This window comes from Siphateles boraxobius, unplaced genomic scaffold (assembly GCF_051911475.1).
Source record: "Siphateles boraxobius isolate OS27281-9 unplaced genomic scaffold, OSU_SipBor_1 25, whole genome shotgun sequence".
Taxonomy (NCBI): Eukaryota; Metazoa; Chordata; class Actinopteri; order Cypriniformes; family Leuciscidae; genus Siphateles; species Siphateles boraxobius.
This window is the reverse complement of record NW_027508866.1, coordinates 24,592,256-24,607,083: the sequence shown is the minus strand read 5'-3', so window position 1 is coordinate 24,607,083 and position 14,828 is coordinate 24,592,256. Positions and strand designations below refer to the sequence as shown.

At 39.4% G+C, this 14,828-nt stretch overlaps 1 protein-coding gene across 2 annotated transcripts in view; it reads left to right on the top strand.

Annotated features, from left to right (window-relative positions):
* Positions 1–2,027: 2,027 nt before the first annotated feature.
* The window catches only part of plppr1 (phospholipid phosphatase related 1), an 87,231-nt gene continuing 74,430 nt past the window's right edge, over positions 2,028–14,828 (top strand). Inside the window, exon 1 of one of the 2 annotated variants that reach the window (XM_077243272.1) lies at positions 2,028–2,252. The gene's annotated coding sequence lies outside the window, so the exon portion shown is untranslated. The remainder of the gene's footprint in view (positions 2,253–14,828) is intronic. The other variant, XM_077243273.1, reaches the window with a different exon arrangement.

The following is a 14,828-nucleotide window of genomic DNA, read 5'->3' as shown; positions in this document are numbered from 1 at the left end:
TCAATAGCCTACTGCCGTATCGGTTTGAGCCAGAATCAGACCCAGAAAGCGGCAATGAAGAGGGTCAAGCAGAACCTCCCCACGGCTCTTACAAAACGTTTCTGAATGGTACATTTTATTATTATTATTATTATTATATTCTATTCTGTATTATTATATACGAATTTCGATACGCTGTTACTTGAAAATGCTACTGCTGCTTATAGCTTTTGAGATACGGTTTTCTCCTGATTAAACCTTTAATATAACTGAATAAATGACAGAGTAATACCGTTTTCTAAAGTTATTGTTTTATCGATATTATGACAACCGTTTACCTATTCACAAAACTTAGTTTACTCAGTTTATCGTTTTCTTTAGGTACATGTTTGTTTTACACACAAAATAGCAAAGAACTTACTAGCTACAAACAGCGTTGGCATTGGTTTATGTTCTTGATCAAATCGAAAAATTACGTTATAAAGTATACATGGAAAATACATTTACAAAATTATTACATAATTACAAATTCAAGTCCAAAATGTTTGTACGCGTTTGTCATAGACACACGAAATAGCATAACTAAGTGGCTACTAAAGCCAGCGCTGGCATTTGTTTACGTCCTTGATAAAACTAAAACATTACGTCTGAAATTATACATGCAAATACATTTAAAATTATTAAGTCTTACTTACAGGTTGTGGCCCAACAACTGCAGCCTCTGGTTTTAAAGTTGGAACTGCTTCATGCTTTAGTAACAGTTTGTTGTTGAATCCGGGATTGAATTGTGGAGATTCTGGAAGCTGTCTTCCGTAAAATGCGCAGCACAGAGAGCTAAATTACGATTGTAATTTTCAGGAACATAATCAAACATAAATTGTAGCCATTGTTGACGAACTACAGCGTCAGTAGGAAGCCCGAACACAGAAGACCTGACAGCTGGGTGAAAATAAAACACTTTCGACGGCATGGCTACTGCTCTCCACTACAACTCTTCCTCTTCGACAAAGCAGTAGAAATATGGCCATGCCCCCTTTTTTGAATATTCCGGAGGGAGGGTTGGTTATGGGTTAGTTACGTATAAAACCCGGGAGTATCTAGTTGTAGTCCCATTCGAGTCGTTTTTGCAGGCATTAAACTTCCTGATTTTTAAAAGACGATATGTCTGCTTACATTGAACTTTCAGTGCAGCAACTTTACAGATACTGTTCATGCACCAACAGCAACATTACACACCATTTAAAATGAAAAAGGGAAATCGCAATCAACCACCCCTTTAAAGGTGCAGTGTGTGATTTTTAGTGACATCTAGTGGTGAAGTTGCGAATCAGAACCAACAGAAGTTACGGTGGCCGACAGGAAAAGATGTCGACATCTGAGACAGCAGAGAGTTGCCAGTTCTTTACAAAGATAAAGTAAGAAATTATGTTTACTTAATTATTTAGTAAAACAAAATGTTATTTCGAATACTATTGTTACTTGTTCATCATTGTGTCAGTGTTTTATTTGCTGACTTTAGCTAGTTTCTTTGCACGAAGAATAACATAGTGACGAAACACGTTTGTCCATTTAGGGCTACTGTAGAAACATGACGGCGCAAAATGGCGACTTTACATAGGGGACCCGCGGTGTATGTAGATAGAAACTGCTCATTCTAAGGTAATTCAAACATAACAGCTCAATATGGAATGTCTTTATACACCACTGAAAACATAGTTATGTATATGATAGGCTATTGCATTTCTGTCAACAGATCCTCATAAAATTACACAGTGCACCTTTAACAGTTCTCAAAAATGACTCGGAATCGATTATTTGAGCCAGTTCAATAATACCGTCCGAACATACCGATTCAATTAAAAGATCCAATTTCCACCCAGAATGTCCCTTTTCTGCTACTGCTACTGCTAGGCTTCTGAGTATTAATTACACCACGCTGATAACACTACTGGACGAGCGTCGCGTTGCGTCATAAATATTCATGAGGCAGGACTGGCACATTCGGGCTCCCGGGCGGCCCCGCCTCCCACTATTCTCAGCGTCTCTCTCTCTCTGTATGTGTGTATATATGTGTGTGTGTGTGTGTGTGTGTGTGTGTGTTTGTACTCCTTGAGCATTCACGATCGCCTTTAATCACTGATCTCCAATCAAACACCAAACCCAGCTTCGCAGAAACGCGGCAGAAAACACAGATAATGGAATATCCGTTTTCCGAATCTATGTCAAATGAACACTGATGGATTAATTGGGGAATAATATACACCAATCGCACGGTAAGTTGTTAGAGGAGGTCGGGGGGTGAAATGATGAAGCATGTGGTAGTTGTTGCAACCTGCTATTGTCTTGTGCGTCCACTGATATTTTGTGTCCGTTTTACATTTGTTGGCAAAGAAACGGTGACATTTCGTAAACCACCTTTTATTTTGGATATCGACAATAAATTCGAAGCAAGATGCGGCAACGGTGTGCAATTGTAAATCATGTACAACTTGGGTTGTTCGGACACCTAGTGAAAGCTACATGCTGGAAACAAGTGATCTCCTCATACGTTCTTGTGCTTCATATTCATGATGATTGACACTTGTCCTCATGGCATGATGCATCAGCTATATAGAATTCGCGTTTAAAATGCACTATTAGGGAAGTTTAAAAGATTTTGTGCTTTGGCAAACGAAATAAATGACAGGAAGCCTCTATTTACGCGCATTGTATTTTATGTTTAGATGCATTTGACATGGTTTATCTGGTTTGTCATCTGGAGTGTCAGTAATGCTGGCTACACATATGGCTCCACATAAGACTTTGGGTTCAGCTCATAGGACAATGCACTCAATCAGATACATATTTCGGACAGATCAGCAGAATTTAGTGATTTGTGTATTGATTCAGGGTCTCCTACCTAATTTTTGGGATATTACTGCATGCAAAGAACATAATGCAGGATGTATATTCTGTAAGACGTGAAGTGGTCACATGATGGGGGAATCCTCACATTAGTCGGCAACACATTGCATGTTTAAAGGATGGTGGCTAGTTGCTGTGGTTCCCCAAATTAGGGGTATGGAACTTGAAAATGCATTAAATTAAAAGTGATTACATGCATTATGTGTGGATTTTAGTCAGCTTGACTCTCGCTACCTAATGCTGGATTAGTAAATTGTAACCCACAGAGATACAAATAAGGTGTGTTTATTGGATTTGTAAAATATGAAGTCTCGGTTCACCAATTTTTTTTTTTTTACAAAATTAATCTTGTGCATCGGTCCCACATGAATCAAATAAGTTAAACAAACATAATTTGTTAATGTAACTTCAACATCATGGAATTAAGTAATTTTAAGTAGTCTCACAGTGAATTGTATATGGCTCCTTGAGTCTGACATGATTCAGGTATTTGATTTAATATATTTTAGTGTCACACAACTGAATATATGAGACTGTATTAGCTAGAAATAGCACATTAGCATCTTAAATGCTAATCAATAAATGCTCCTCCAGCTAAGAAACTAACAGTATCAGTCCACAGCCTAAGCAAATGCTCCACTCTTCTCCACAATGTTAACCCAGTGTAATTTAAAGGGTTCTAATAATTCCAATATAATTGAACATTAATACACATTATCAAGTCTTCCCCTTTTCTCATCTTGTTAAAAAACACATAAAATAACACTTAATTTCAACATTTACTCTCTCTTGATTCAGCCATATTCAAAGCAAGCTGGGAACTAACAAGCACCACCTAGTTTCAGTTAATGCAACACAAATCATTTATGTAATCCCAACACAAACGGATTAAGTAAACTTAAATTTTGCATACATTTAAGTGGATTGAACACAATTAAATAAAGTTAGTACTAAATGTATAGCAATTGTGTTGCTTTAGCTCATTTTAACTAAGCAATTGGAACAGCAGCAAAAAGCAGAATTTTTTTTCAGTGTTGGTTATTTAACCAAATTTGTTTTGGCTTTTAAAATTTTAATTCTAGAGTGACTTTTTTGTGACAGGGTAAGATTTTACTACTATTTATACGTACTGTACATGGGTGCCTTCAGGATTTCATCTGATGTATGGACACAGAGAAGATTTATCAAAAATTCAGAAAAAATGAAATTATAATTTGACCTTTTGGTTTAGGTCAAATTAGTTTACTCTAGTATGTTTAACTTAACTTTAATACATTTGTCAAACTAAATGTTCTTATGTTGGTCTAATGTGTAAACCCACATAAGAAAATACTGGTGTCAGTACTGACTTCAGGATCACTGAGTGCCCACAGCCTGAGCACAAGCGTTCAAGCATTAAAAAAAGTTACAGAAACTCCTTTAAATATCCAACATAGCTGACAATTAGGGTTTGGAATCGAAAATCAATTCCGATATTGGAATCGGATACACACAGTTGAGAAACAAAACACATGTGTACCAGTATATTGGATCCTGCATGAGGATCTAAGGGTGTGTTCACACTTGGCAGGTTTGGTTTATTTAAAACGAGCTCTTGTGCATTTGCTCTGTTAGTGCGGTTCATTTGAATTAGTATAAATGCTGCCATCCGAAGTTGAACCCTGGTGCGCACCAAACAAAAGCAGATAGAGACCTCTGAAACGATGGATCTCGGTCAGGGTCACGGGAAGTCGGGGTGTTGGGGGTGCAGCAGCATTTTTAACATTTAGTAATTTATTTGTAATAAACACTTTAAGTGTGGGCTATTAAAAAAGTGTTATTTATATGTTAAATTATGTTTTCTAAGACATACACGCAGAGTCTGACCTCATAGTGTGACTGTTACGTCTGTTGCAGAGTTTTGACGAGTTTTATAGACTTTATAGACACCAGATGCAACCCTAAAAAAAGGCAGAATGCTGAAGCGTAACGATGTTGCCCAACTCTTGCTGCGGTAGTCGGTGTTACCGGTGTTCAGCCCCCCACCGTCGTTTTGATTTTTTTCATAGTAATAAAAATTGTTCAGTTAAGAGTTCATACAATTAAAAACTTAACACATCTGCTCAATTCAGCGTTAGCCGAACAAGAGTTGCAGCTCAGATCAGCAGCAGGATTCAGATTTCACCTCACTTCACCCATTTCACCTCACTCTCGATTGACAAGACGATGGTGGAAGATTTGGTTTCAAAGCAAAATTTCAAAGCTCCTATTTAAGCGAGTTTATCATTGTTCTGATTTGTTGTTTTTCATTAAGAATAATAATGAACCCACCATTCAAGCAAGTGCTCTGCCCGAATTGCCGCTAATTTGAAAGCGAAAGTGAAATGCGCATGGTAATTCATAACGGTGCGTGTCCACTGGCACGGATCAGAGCGAGCATTTTCAGTTTATCCCTTTGGAAGTTGAGCTTCCGGTGTGACCGGTGTTGTCACGAACCAAGAGTAAATGTGTTTTTTTATTTTTATCTGGACCTAGATAACCGAACTATAAGTGTGAACACATCCTTAAAGTGACAGTAGCCTTACAAACCCATTGGGCTGTGTCATTAAAGTTAATCACAAAAGAAAAAAAAATCACTCATTGATCTTGACTGAATAACTTTTGTAACTTTAAACAGCATTAATCTATATTTTATTTATAAAAAAACTATGCAGTGTTATTTTACATTTGATTTAAATTTCTGAACTTTGTTCAGTTGTATTTATTTGTGATATTTCTAATTTGCGTAGCCTATTTGTTCTTATTCTATACTGACTGTTTACTTTCCTTTTATTTTTCCTTTTTACTTTCAATGTTTGAAATGTATAATAGTCTAGTTTATTGGTTGGTTGTTCTTTAGGGCTGCTGATTTTTGTTCATGGTATTCAACTGCAGTGTTGTTTTGCAAAAAAACTAGGAAACAAATATGTTTGGTTATCTAATTGTTTTTTTTTTGTTTTTTTTTGGATTTCTTTTTTTTACGATATTGGAATTGAAACTTGGAATCAATAAGCAGAATCGGAATCACAGTGCTTACATCTGTATTTAATTATACTTAATAGTTATTTATTTATTTAAATATGTTTTTCAGCTTTTTTGATTGATTGGCTTGTTGAAGAGCCTTTCTAGGACAAGGAAAAGCCTACAGTGGGATTCATTTAGTAACACCTGTACATGTGTGGAGAACACATGGCTGATAGATGGATTCAGACTGCCTGAACTATCAAAGAGGAGGCTAATTCCTGCTCCTGGATTATTCATAGCAGTTGTGAAGAAATGTCACTATTTTCTGTGGTAAGAGGGCTTACAAAGCATTTGTAATATTTTGTAATATTTGTAATCAAATATTTGATTTATATTGGTATTTATCTAAATTTTTTTCCCGAGAGGCAGTTAAAGCTGCTTTGTGTGATTCCAAACATTGCTCTGTTTGTTTGAGCATCCTGACATGATACATTTTGGCTCATCCAATGGTGCGAGTTTGAGTGGGGACGACCGTTTGTTGAACAACGGAAGAATGTTTTCTTCTTTGATGTTTCAGAAATTTATTGAACATAGTCACCACCCGCAAACAACTACAGAACTTATAAAATAGATACAATTACTTAGACAAAATTAGTAAGTTCAATAGATGTAACATTAGCGTGTTTTTGCATCTATCAGAAAGCCTGGGAATTTAAAAATTTAAAAAGTCACAAAATTCATTAATGTACAGATTACACTACAGTTCAACGTTCTGGGGTAGGTAAGATTTTTTTTTTTTTTAAAAAGAAGTTTTTGAACGAAGTAGTGGTCGGCGATATATTGGACGATATTTGGCATTTTTAAAATGTCGGCATCGGCCTTTAAGTTTTTCTGATTGGCCGATGTGTTGGAAGCAGGACTTTTATTTTGACCGCTCTCCAGACTTTTATTTTGATCACACAGCGCTCACTCGCATTCTCCGTCTTCATTAGTTTACGATCTCTGTCAGTCATATCTAATACTTTGTTAGACAGAACTGGTAAACAAAGAAAGTAAATGGTATGCAAAAAAGTAAAGCGTGGCTTTTATATTATTTTTAATAGAAAAGGCAAACAATCAGGCTAAAGTACTTTATCATTTACCTTTAACATTCAGCAAATGCACATCTACATAATTTAAGTAAATCTTTGAATATCTAATATATAATATGTTTTAAACTATAATTTATTCCTGTGATCAAAGCTGAATTTTCAGCATCATTACTCCAGTGTTCAGAGCCCGATCTCATGAAAGTGCGAATCTATACCCCGAATATTGTTTCTCGTGCCATTTATTTGCCAAAAATAGTTTTTGCGTGCATATGATAATCAGTTTTCACGTGCATATAATACGCACTTTTTTGCGTGTAATACGCACACACTCCCCACCCCTAATCCTAACCGAAGGGTTTTCAGTGCATTGCATATGCACTCAAAAACCATTTTTGGCATATAAATGGAACGAGAAATAACATTCGTGTTATCGGTGCACACTTTAATGAGATTGTGTTTGTGTTCAGTGTCACATGATCCTTCAGAAATCATTCTAATATGATGATTTGATGCTCGAGAAACATTTCTTATTATAAGTAAGTTGTGCTGCTTCATATTTCTGAAGACACGGATACATTGTTCCAGGATTCTTTGATTAGAAAGTTTAAAAGAACAGCATTATTTAAAATAGAAATCATACAATATTTATTATCTGTCAAGTTTAATCAATATAATGCATCCTTGCTGAATAAAAGGACAAAAAAAAAACTTACTGACCCCACACTTTTGAATGGTATTGTGTGTACAGAGTATATGCTTTGTTTATTTGGACTGTATATAGGCTATTGCATGGACGCTGCAAAACAGCACAAAAATGCAGCAAATATCATGTCATTTGTTCAGTCACAAAGAAAAGAAAATATTGGGACTGCTTAAACCTCTTTCCTGAAGATCTGATGGTTCAGCAAATGTGAAGCGCCACACATGATGTATGCTAACTTCAGTAGGAACATCTGTGAGACTGAGACAAGTGCTGTGTTTGAGCACATTGTGTTTGCCAAGGGCTTATTTGTAGATTTTCATTTGGAAAGTGTCCTGGCAGGGGATGAGCAACATGAATATATAGACATCTACTTGATTGTTTAGTTGACCATTTAATTGAAACTGCTAAGAACTGTGCCAGGTCAGATAGCCTATCCGTCAGATGTGAAGTCGGCTGGAATGGAGAGAACAGGAAGATGAAGAATACCGAGATCCGCTGTGACCCTTTTCATTCTTCTGAAGTTTCTTTCTGAAACTCTGTTCAAGTGCTGTGGTTAATTCTCTAATCGGAAACGCCTCAGTCAAGATTTTAATTACCCAGTAGTTGAAATGCGAATGAGAATCATGGTTTCCCCGTAGAACAACGGCGGACTTTCCTGTATGCCAGTAATGGATTTTCCCTGTCTGTTAATTGCTGGTGGATTGGAAAAAGGATATAGCGCAGAGCTCTTGAAGTGTTTGAAGAGAGAATTATCCACGCGAGACTCTTTGGATTTATGCTTTAGTTCCAGAGAACACATTTAAACTGAACTCTGCTTGACTGCGCTTCATTTGCTCATTTCTGTGCTGGCGTTTTTAAAACGGGTTAGATGAATACTTAACCCTTCAGAGTTAAAAACATAATTTAGTGTCACAGTTAATATGCAGTATGTCAGAGCGCTGCTCCATATACATGCTAACACTAGTTTGTAATGTTTTCTCCTGGAAATGTGAGTGGCGTTTGCCATTCAAAGCTTTCTAGGGAGTTGTGGGTGGTTATTAGGTGTTCTGTGTGGTTTATAATGTTGCTCTGTGGTCACCAGGGTGTTGCTTACAGCATTAGCGTTATTGTTCTGTTTTTTAGGGTAGCGTTTCTTGACCGAATTTCCATATACCTAGTAGGGCTGCATGCCATTTAAAAAAAAAAAAAAAACTGACTTTGTGATATTTTGTTTTACTGTAGCTTTATTTCAATATGAAAATACTGGAATTTTCACCAGATGACTTGAATATTATTTGGATAGAATTATCCACGATATAATTATTGCTGTGATTTTGTTGGGAAGCTAATTTTTTTAAATTTTTTATGAAAAACATTGGATTTCTCACAAGAAATCTCACAATTCTTTACAATAACCAGCTCAAACCCCTTTCAGTAAAGTGAACTGAGTCAAATACTTTAGATATACAGATGGGGCATTTGTATTATTTTGAATGGGATGAAATATAACGCACAATATTGTAGAACTGTGAAGTTACAATATTTACAGCATTTCTCTTTTTTCAAATATTTTAAATGTTAAACCCATCCTGTCTGCATTTTTTTCGTCAGTTGACTTGACCAATGAAATCGGCTGCAGTGCGGGGTTTCCGTATGAACATGAGAAATGTTAATCAATTATAATTTATTCCATTCTACGTCTGTACCAGCATGTTTATGATCCTTCTATACACAGATGCATTTGCATTGATGGGCGACCATAAAAGCCTCTCATTTTGTGAATAGGATAACATTTGTATTAAGGACCCAGTTTGCTCTTGTCTAAAGTAACTGCTTACATATACAAAATAAGCCTACAATAGCAGAAGTAAGCCCTGCTGATGCAATTAAGGTTTAAACACTGTTCAATAAGGCTTCAGTTGTTTAACTAGTTTGTACAAAAGAGTACAATAAACCTATTGCATTTATTACTCTTTTAATATGAATCAGCTATTAATAAACTACTAATAAACGGCAAACTACTTCTTCACTGCTGAGTCCTGGTGGTTTAGAGGAGAATTACTCCGAGTCGCCCCCTGTCGTTTCACAGAATAGCACAACGGCGAGCGCGTCAAGTATAAACGTCACAGTGATATTAGGATTGTGCTTAAATATGTTGTTTTATCTTCTCTGAAAAGCGTTCCACACATTCAGCTGACATATAAACCACACTTTAAATAAACGAAAAAACTATCCAGTGATGAAATGTTTTCTGTGATGACACAAATCTTGTGCCATGTCCTAACCGCCGGGATAATAACACAACGCGCACACGTCCGATAATGACACGTCCAGTTCGCGAACTAATGACTCATTTGAACCGATTCGTTTTAATGAATGGTTAAAACAACTGATCTGTTCAACACTGAACTCATAGTCCGTGAGGCAGACCCCCAAATTTCAGAAATTAGTATCATAAGAGGGCACCAATGCTACTCTTTTTTTTTTTTTATTCAACTGAGGGATGTCCCTGGACCACTAAAATGCATGATAGAAATTCTTATTGGGTAGCTTAAGGTACAAAATCACCAATTTTATGTATGACAGCCCCAAAATTTGGTGAATTCCATAGAAGGTCATTTATTTCTTTAATTATTATTATTTATTTATTTTGGTACCAAACCATTTATACTTGATGATATCTAGTTGGAATATTGTCAAAACCTTAACTTGTTTCAATAATATTGTTATTATGATGAAAATTATGCAGAAAACATAGTGGTGTTCAGCTTTCACTCATTGTTTTAAACTGAATATCAGTCTGTATATGCTTCCATGTAACAGGTAAGAATGGATTTTACAATGTTATATATTATACAATTATTGATTAATCTATCAAGTCAATGTACTGGTGAGATGTTGACTGGTCAATGTTGAGATATCTATAGATATAGATCTATAGATATAATACATGCACACACATATGCAGAAACGCACATAAGAAGACACTTACTATATTACACTCCTGAAGGCAGACAATAAACATCAAATTAATTTACTGCTTGCAGAATTATGTATAAGGCAGATCTCCTAAAAAAAGGGCTTACAATTGAAAAAAAGTGTTTAATAAATTGCACTGAAGAGGACCCAGAGAAGATTTTAACTACACCAAAGGACTGGAATTCGTGAACAACATTGGTTAAGGCAGCAGAAATAAGAAATCATAAAGACATATTAGAATTGGCTGGGAGATGTTCTGAAGGAGAGGTTCCACAAATATGGTATCACAGGAGGTGCCGGAGTCTCTTTACAATGAAAAGGGATTTGGAAACACTCAGAAGCAAGCCATTAGACACTACAACATAAACAATGGCTAGAAGGTCCATACGAACTCAGAGCTCTAGTTCATTGGTTTATGAAAAAAAATCTGCAAAAATCTTTTGTGAGAAGTATTCAAAGTTCAGACCAGGAACAAAAAGTAGAGAGTCATTAATGCAGTCAGTGTCTTGGCAGTCTGATGCTGCCGTTAGAAATGCAGCTCTAGCCAACCAGGATAAAAGAATGATTGCAGTTACTAGCAGAGAGCTGATAGCAGCAGAAGCTCACTACCACAAGAGTTGTTACAGGAACTATACCAGACTCCTTACATCTCATGATGCCCCTTCAGAGAGGTCAGTAGTGTCTGATGAAGAAAACGGGTATAAAGCCAAAGAAGCAGCTGCATTTGACGAGGTGTTTGAATACATTCGGGGAGAACTGATGGAACATTCTTGTGTTATGAAGTTTCCAATTCTCACATGTAAAATCAGAGAGTATATGCACAAACATGGCTTTGATACTCTGATGGAATCAACGATAAAGAACCCCAGAAGAAGACTAGAGGCAGAGTTTGGTGATTCCCTAAATTTTTGCAGGTCTTAACAATGGCAGGATACTGATGTATCCTGACATTTTGTCTATGGAGCATCTTGTTGTGGAGAACAGTGAAATACGTGACAAGCTTAGTCAAGAAACAACCTATACAGGCCGCATAGAGGAAACAGCTTTGCTTCAACGCACAGCCATCAAGAAAGAGCGGCCTTCAGTGTGATGGCCACCTAATGCTTCAGAACTTGATCAGAAATCAGTAAAGTTAGCTGGTGAAATCAGAGAGTTTATGGCTGTATTGCTGAGTGGCGACTCATTTGAAAAGGCTTCTGAAAAGGTACAAAGACTTGTCTTTGGACAATAAATAACTTATGCAGTGACTAGAGGAAGAATAAGAATTCCCAAGCATATTTTGGTTCCTTATGCTATTAAGGCGCTTACAGGAAATGTTGAATTGATCCAAATGATGAATCGCCTGGGACAGTCTGTAACTTACACTTTGTTAGTGGAGATAGATACAGCCTTGTGCCTGCAGAAATTAACCATGGCAGATGCGTACAATGCCAGTGCTAAGACCTCAGCTCCTACCATGGTCTATGAAGAAGTAGATTATCAAGAATGCTGGAACAATGAAGAATTTAGTATGGTTAGTCACCAGAGCTAATTATCAAGCTGGCATATGGCGACGTTGTCTGGAGGCTTGCCCTACTATCCCTAGCCCGGTAGGAAAGGGGTGGATAAAGAATGGTGGGTTACACTTTATTTCAATAGTCACTTTAGACATTCTAATAACTATAAGTAACTTTTCAACTACATGTCAACTAACTCTCATTAGAGTATTAGTAGGCTGTAGTAGAAAGTCAATAGACTGTTAGGTTATGGTTAGGTGTTAGGGTTCGGGTTAGGAGAACAAGTTGACTTGTAGTTGCTAAGTTACTTATAGTCAGTAGAATATCTTTTGGGTGACCAACAAAATAAAGTGTTAGCAGATATTAAGCAGACAGTCTACTAATACTCTAATGACAGTTAGTTGACATGTTACTGCAAAGTTCCCTTTCGTCCTGGGAACTCCGACGTGTCGTCGGGGGAGTTCCCTGACGAATTGGGATCACGCTAGGGAGACCAATTGCCTTCGAGTGAATTAAAACGAGCCAATGAAAATTGGCATGCAAGATTTGCATTCCGCGACCCGCCTACCAGCGCGGGTATAAAAGGCGGAAGTAAACATTGCGCAATGCTTTTAGCTTCGGAGCCGACCGATTGTGTCCTCTCTGAGTGAGTGAGCTTTAAGATTGTATTTTTCTTACTGCTACGAGTCTGCTGTTTCGGGAGGGGATCTCTCTGTGTTGGTGAGATGGCGTTTCAGCGACCGCGCGGTTCCTGTCTGCCGGCTGCGTCTATATGCTGTTAATTCAAAAGCTGTTTTCACAGCTGGTAAACGGTTGAGTGCGCACAGCGGGCTTGCAGTTTCCCCGCTGTGTTGCCGCGTTGGGTCCCTGTGTGCTTCAGCACGATAGAGAGAGTACTTTCTTCCTGAAAGAGCAACACGAGTGAAGATCGCGTCCTTTTCAGGATGACGTTTCACTCGTGTGTTTCTGGATGCGATCGTTCCCTGTCCTTATTTGACGGCCACGTTCATTGTTTCACATGCCTAATCCGTGTGTGAGACTACGTTCGTGGGTGGTTCATGTTCTCTCAGGGGTGCATGACCACGTCGGCACGTTGTTCGTCTCCCCTTTCTCGTAAAGGCTTGAGCCGCTCACCGTGCCGTGTGCCGTCGAGCGCCGGCTGACAGCGCGGGTTGTCACGGCAACCCAGCGCGCGTCATTCGGCGCTCAAGATGCGTGGTCAAGATCAAGACTCGCGTGCCTCTATGAGGTGAGTCCCTTTGCTTATTTCCCGATCTAGTTTCTCTTCTGGTGCACCAGAGGAGGGCTACTTTGGCGAATAACATTGGTGATCTGAGGGTTTCAGTGAGCACGAACCACTCACTCCTCTAGCGCATCGCAAACATGCTGAGACTGTGTTCGTGGGTGGTTTATGCTTTCTTATGAGAGCATGACCACGTCGGCACGTTGTTCGCCTTGCCTGAAGGCTTGAGCGCCCAGCGTGCCGTGTGTCATCGAAGCGATGGCCACGTTCACTATCTTGCATGCCTGGTTGACGGCCACGATCACTGTTTCACATGCCTAATCAGTGTGTTGAGACTTCGTTCGTGGGTGGTTCATGTTCTCTCAGGAGTGCATGACCACGTCGGCGTGCTGCTCGTCTCCCCTTTCTCGTAAAGGCTTGAGCCGCTCAGCGTGCCGTGTGCCGTCGAGGCTTTCGGATGGGATTCTGGTCCTTCTCATGAGGGACCAAGCATTTCATTCGGGGCCCCAGGGAGGACAGATGTCGATCGCTACATCGGAGAGAGGGCTGTTATACTCTGAAAATGATGCTGAGTTCCTACTATAATGTCGTGTTCTCGTGCTGAAGATTCAGACTTAACAGCCACACTTTCCTGGGCTGTTCTAAAGCGCCTGGATGTGTGTGAAGAATTTTGGCAGTATGGAAGCGTTTTGGTGCCAATATGGCAAGCCAAACATGCCTAAATCTGCAGAAGTTTTTCCTCTCTCACTACCACTGCACGTGCGTAGTTCTAACTCGGGGTTGAGCTGTGCTTAGTGACTGACCGTGATTAGTCACAGCGCTGGCCCTCGGTTAGACGATGTCCACACTGGTGGTCCAGAAGCACCTCAAAACCAGCCCGCTCGGAGTTTGTTTTTCCCAAGGGAAGGGAAGCAACCCTGAGAGGAGCGACCCAGAGTATGTGACGATCTGCTCTTTGGGAGTGCGTGTCATCACCACTCCTTCCCCCGGGGGAGGGCCGGGTGGAGAATTTAGTTTCTGTTCCGCCGCTGGTTATCCAGTAATCAGCGGTACCCAAAGTTTGAGCAGTCCACTTCCTCTGAGTCGTTCACGGGCCCCAGCGCTCAGATGGCAGTGAGGGCTACGGCCTTGTCACTCTCGTCTCTCGCTGGGTGAGGGGATACCAGGACTCGATGCCCCCGGGCCTCGTCCCTCGTTTCCCCTCACGGTCGAGACTGGCAGTATAATAAGACCAGTTTCCTCCGTCCGAGAGGGTCAGAATGGCAGTGCGTGCCGCCCCCGAGCTGCACCACTCCCGTTCCCCTCTCCCCAGCTTGCAGATAGCAGTGACGCAGCCTCAGCTGCGTCGCTCCGGTCTGCAGCTGGGCCCGGAGGCGCAGAGACCAGCATACGAGGAGTCAGGGCCTCGTTCCTCGTCTCTCCCCCTCCCCTCGCCACCGGGCAGTCCGCAGCAGAACGCCCACGAGCCTTCT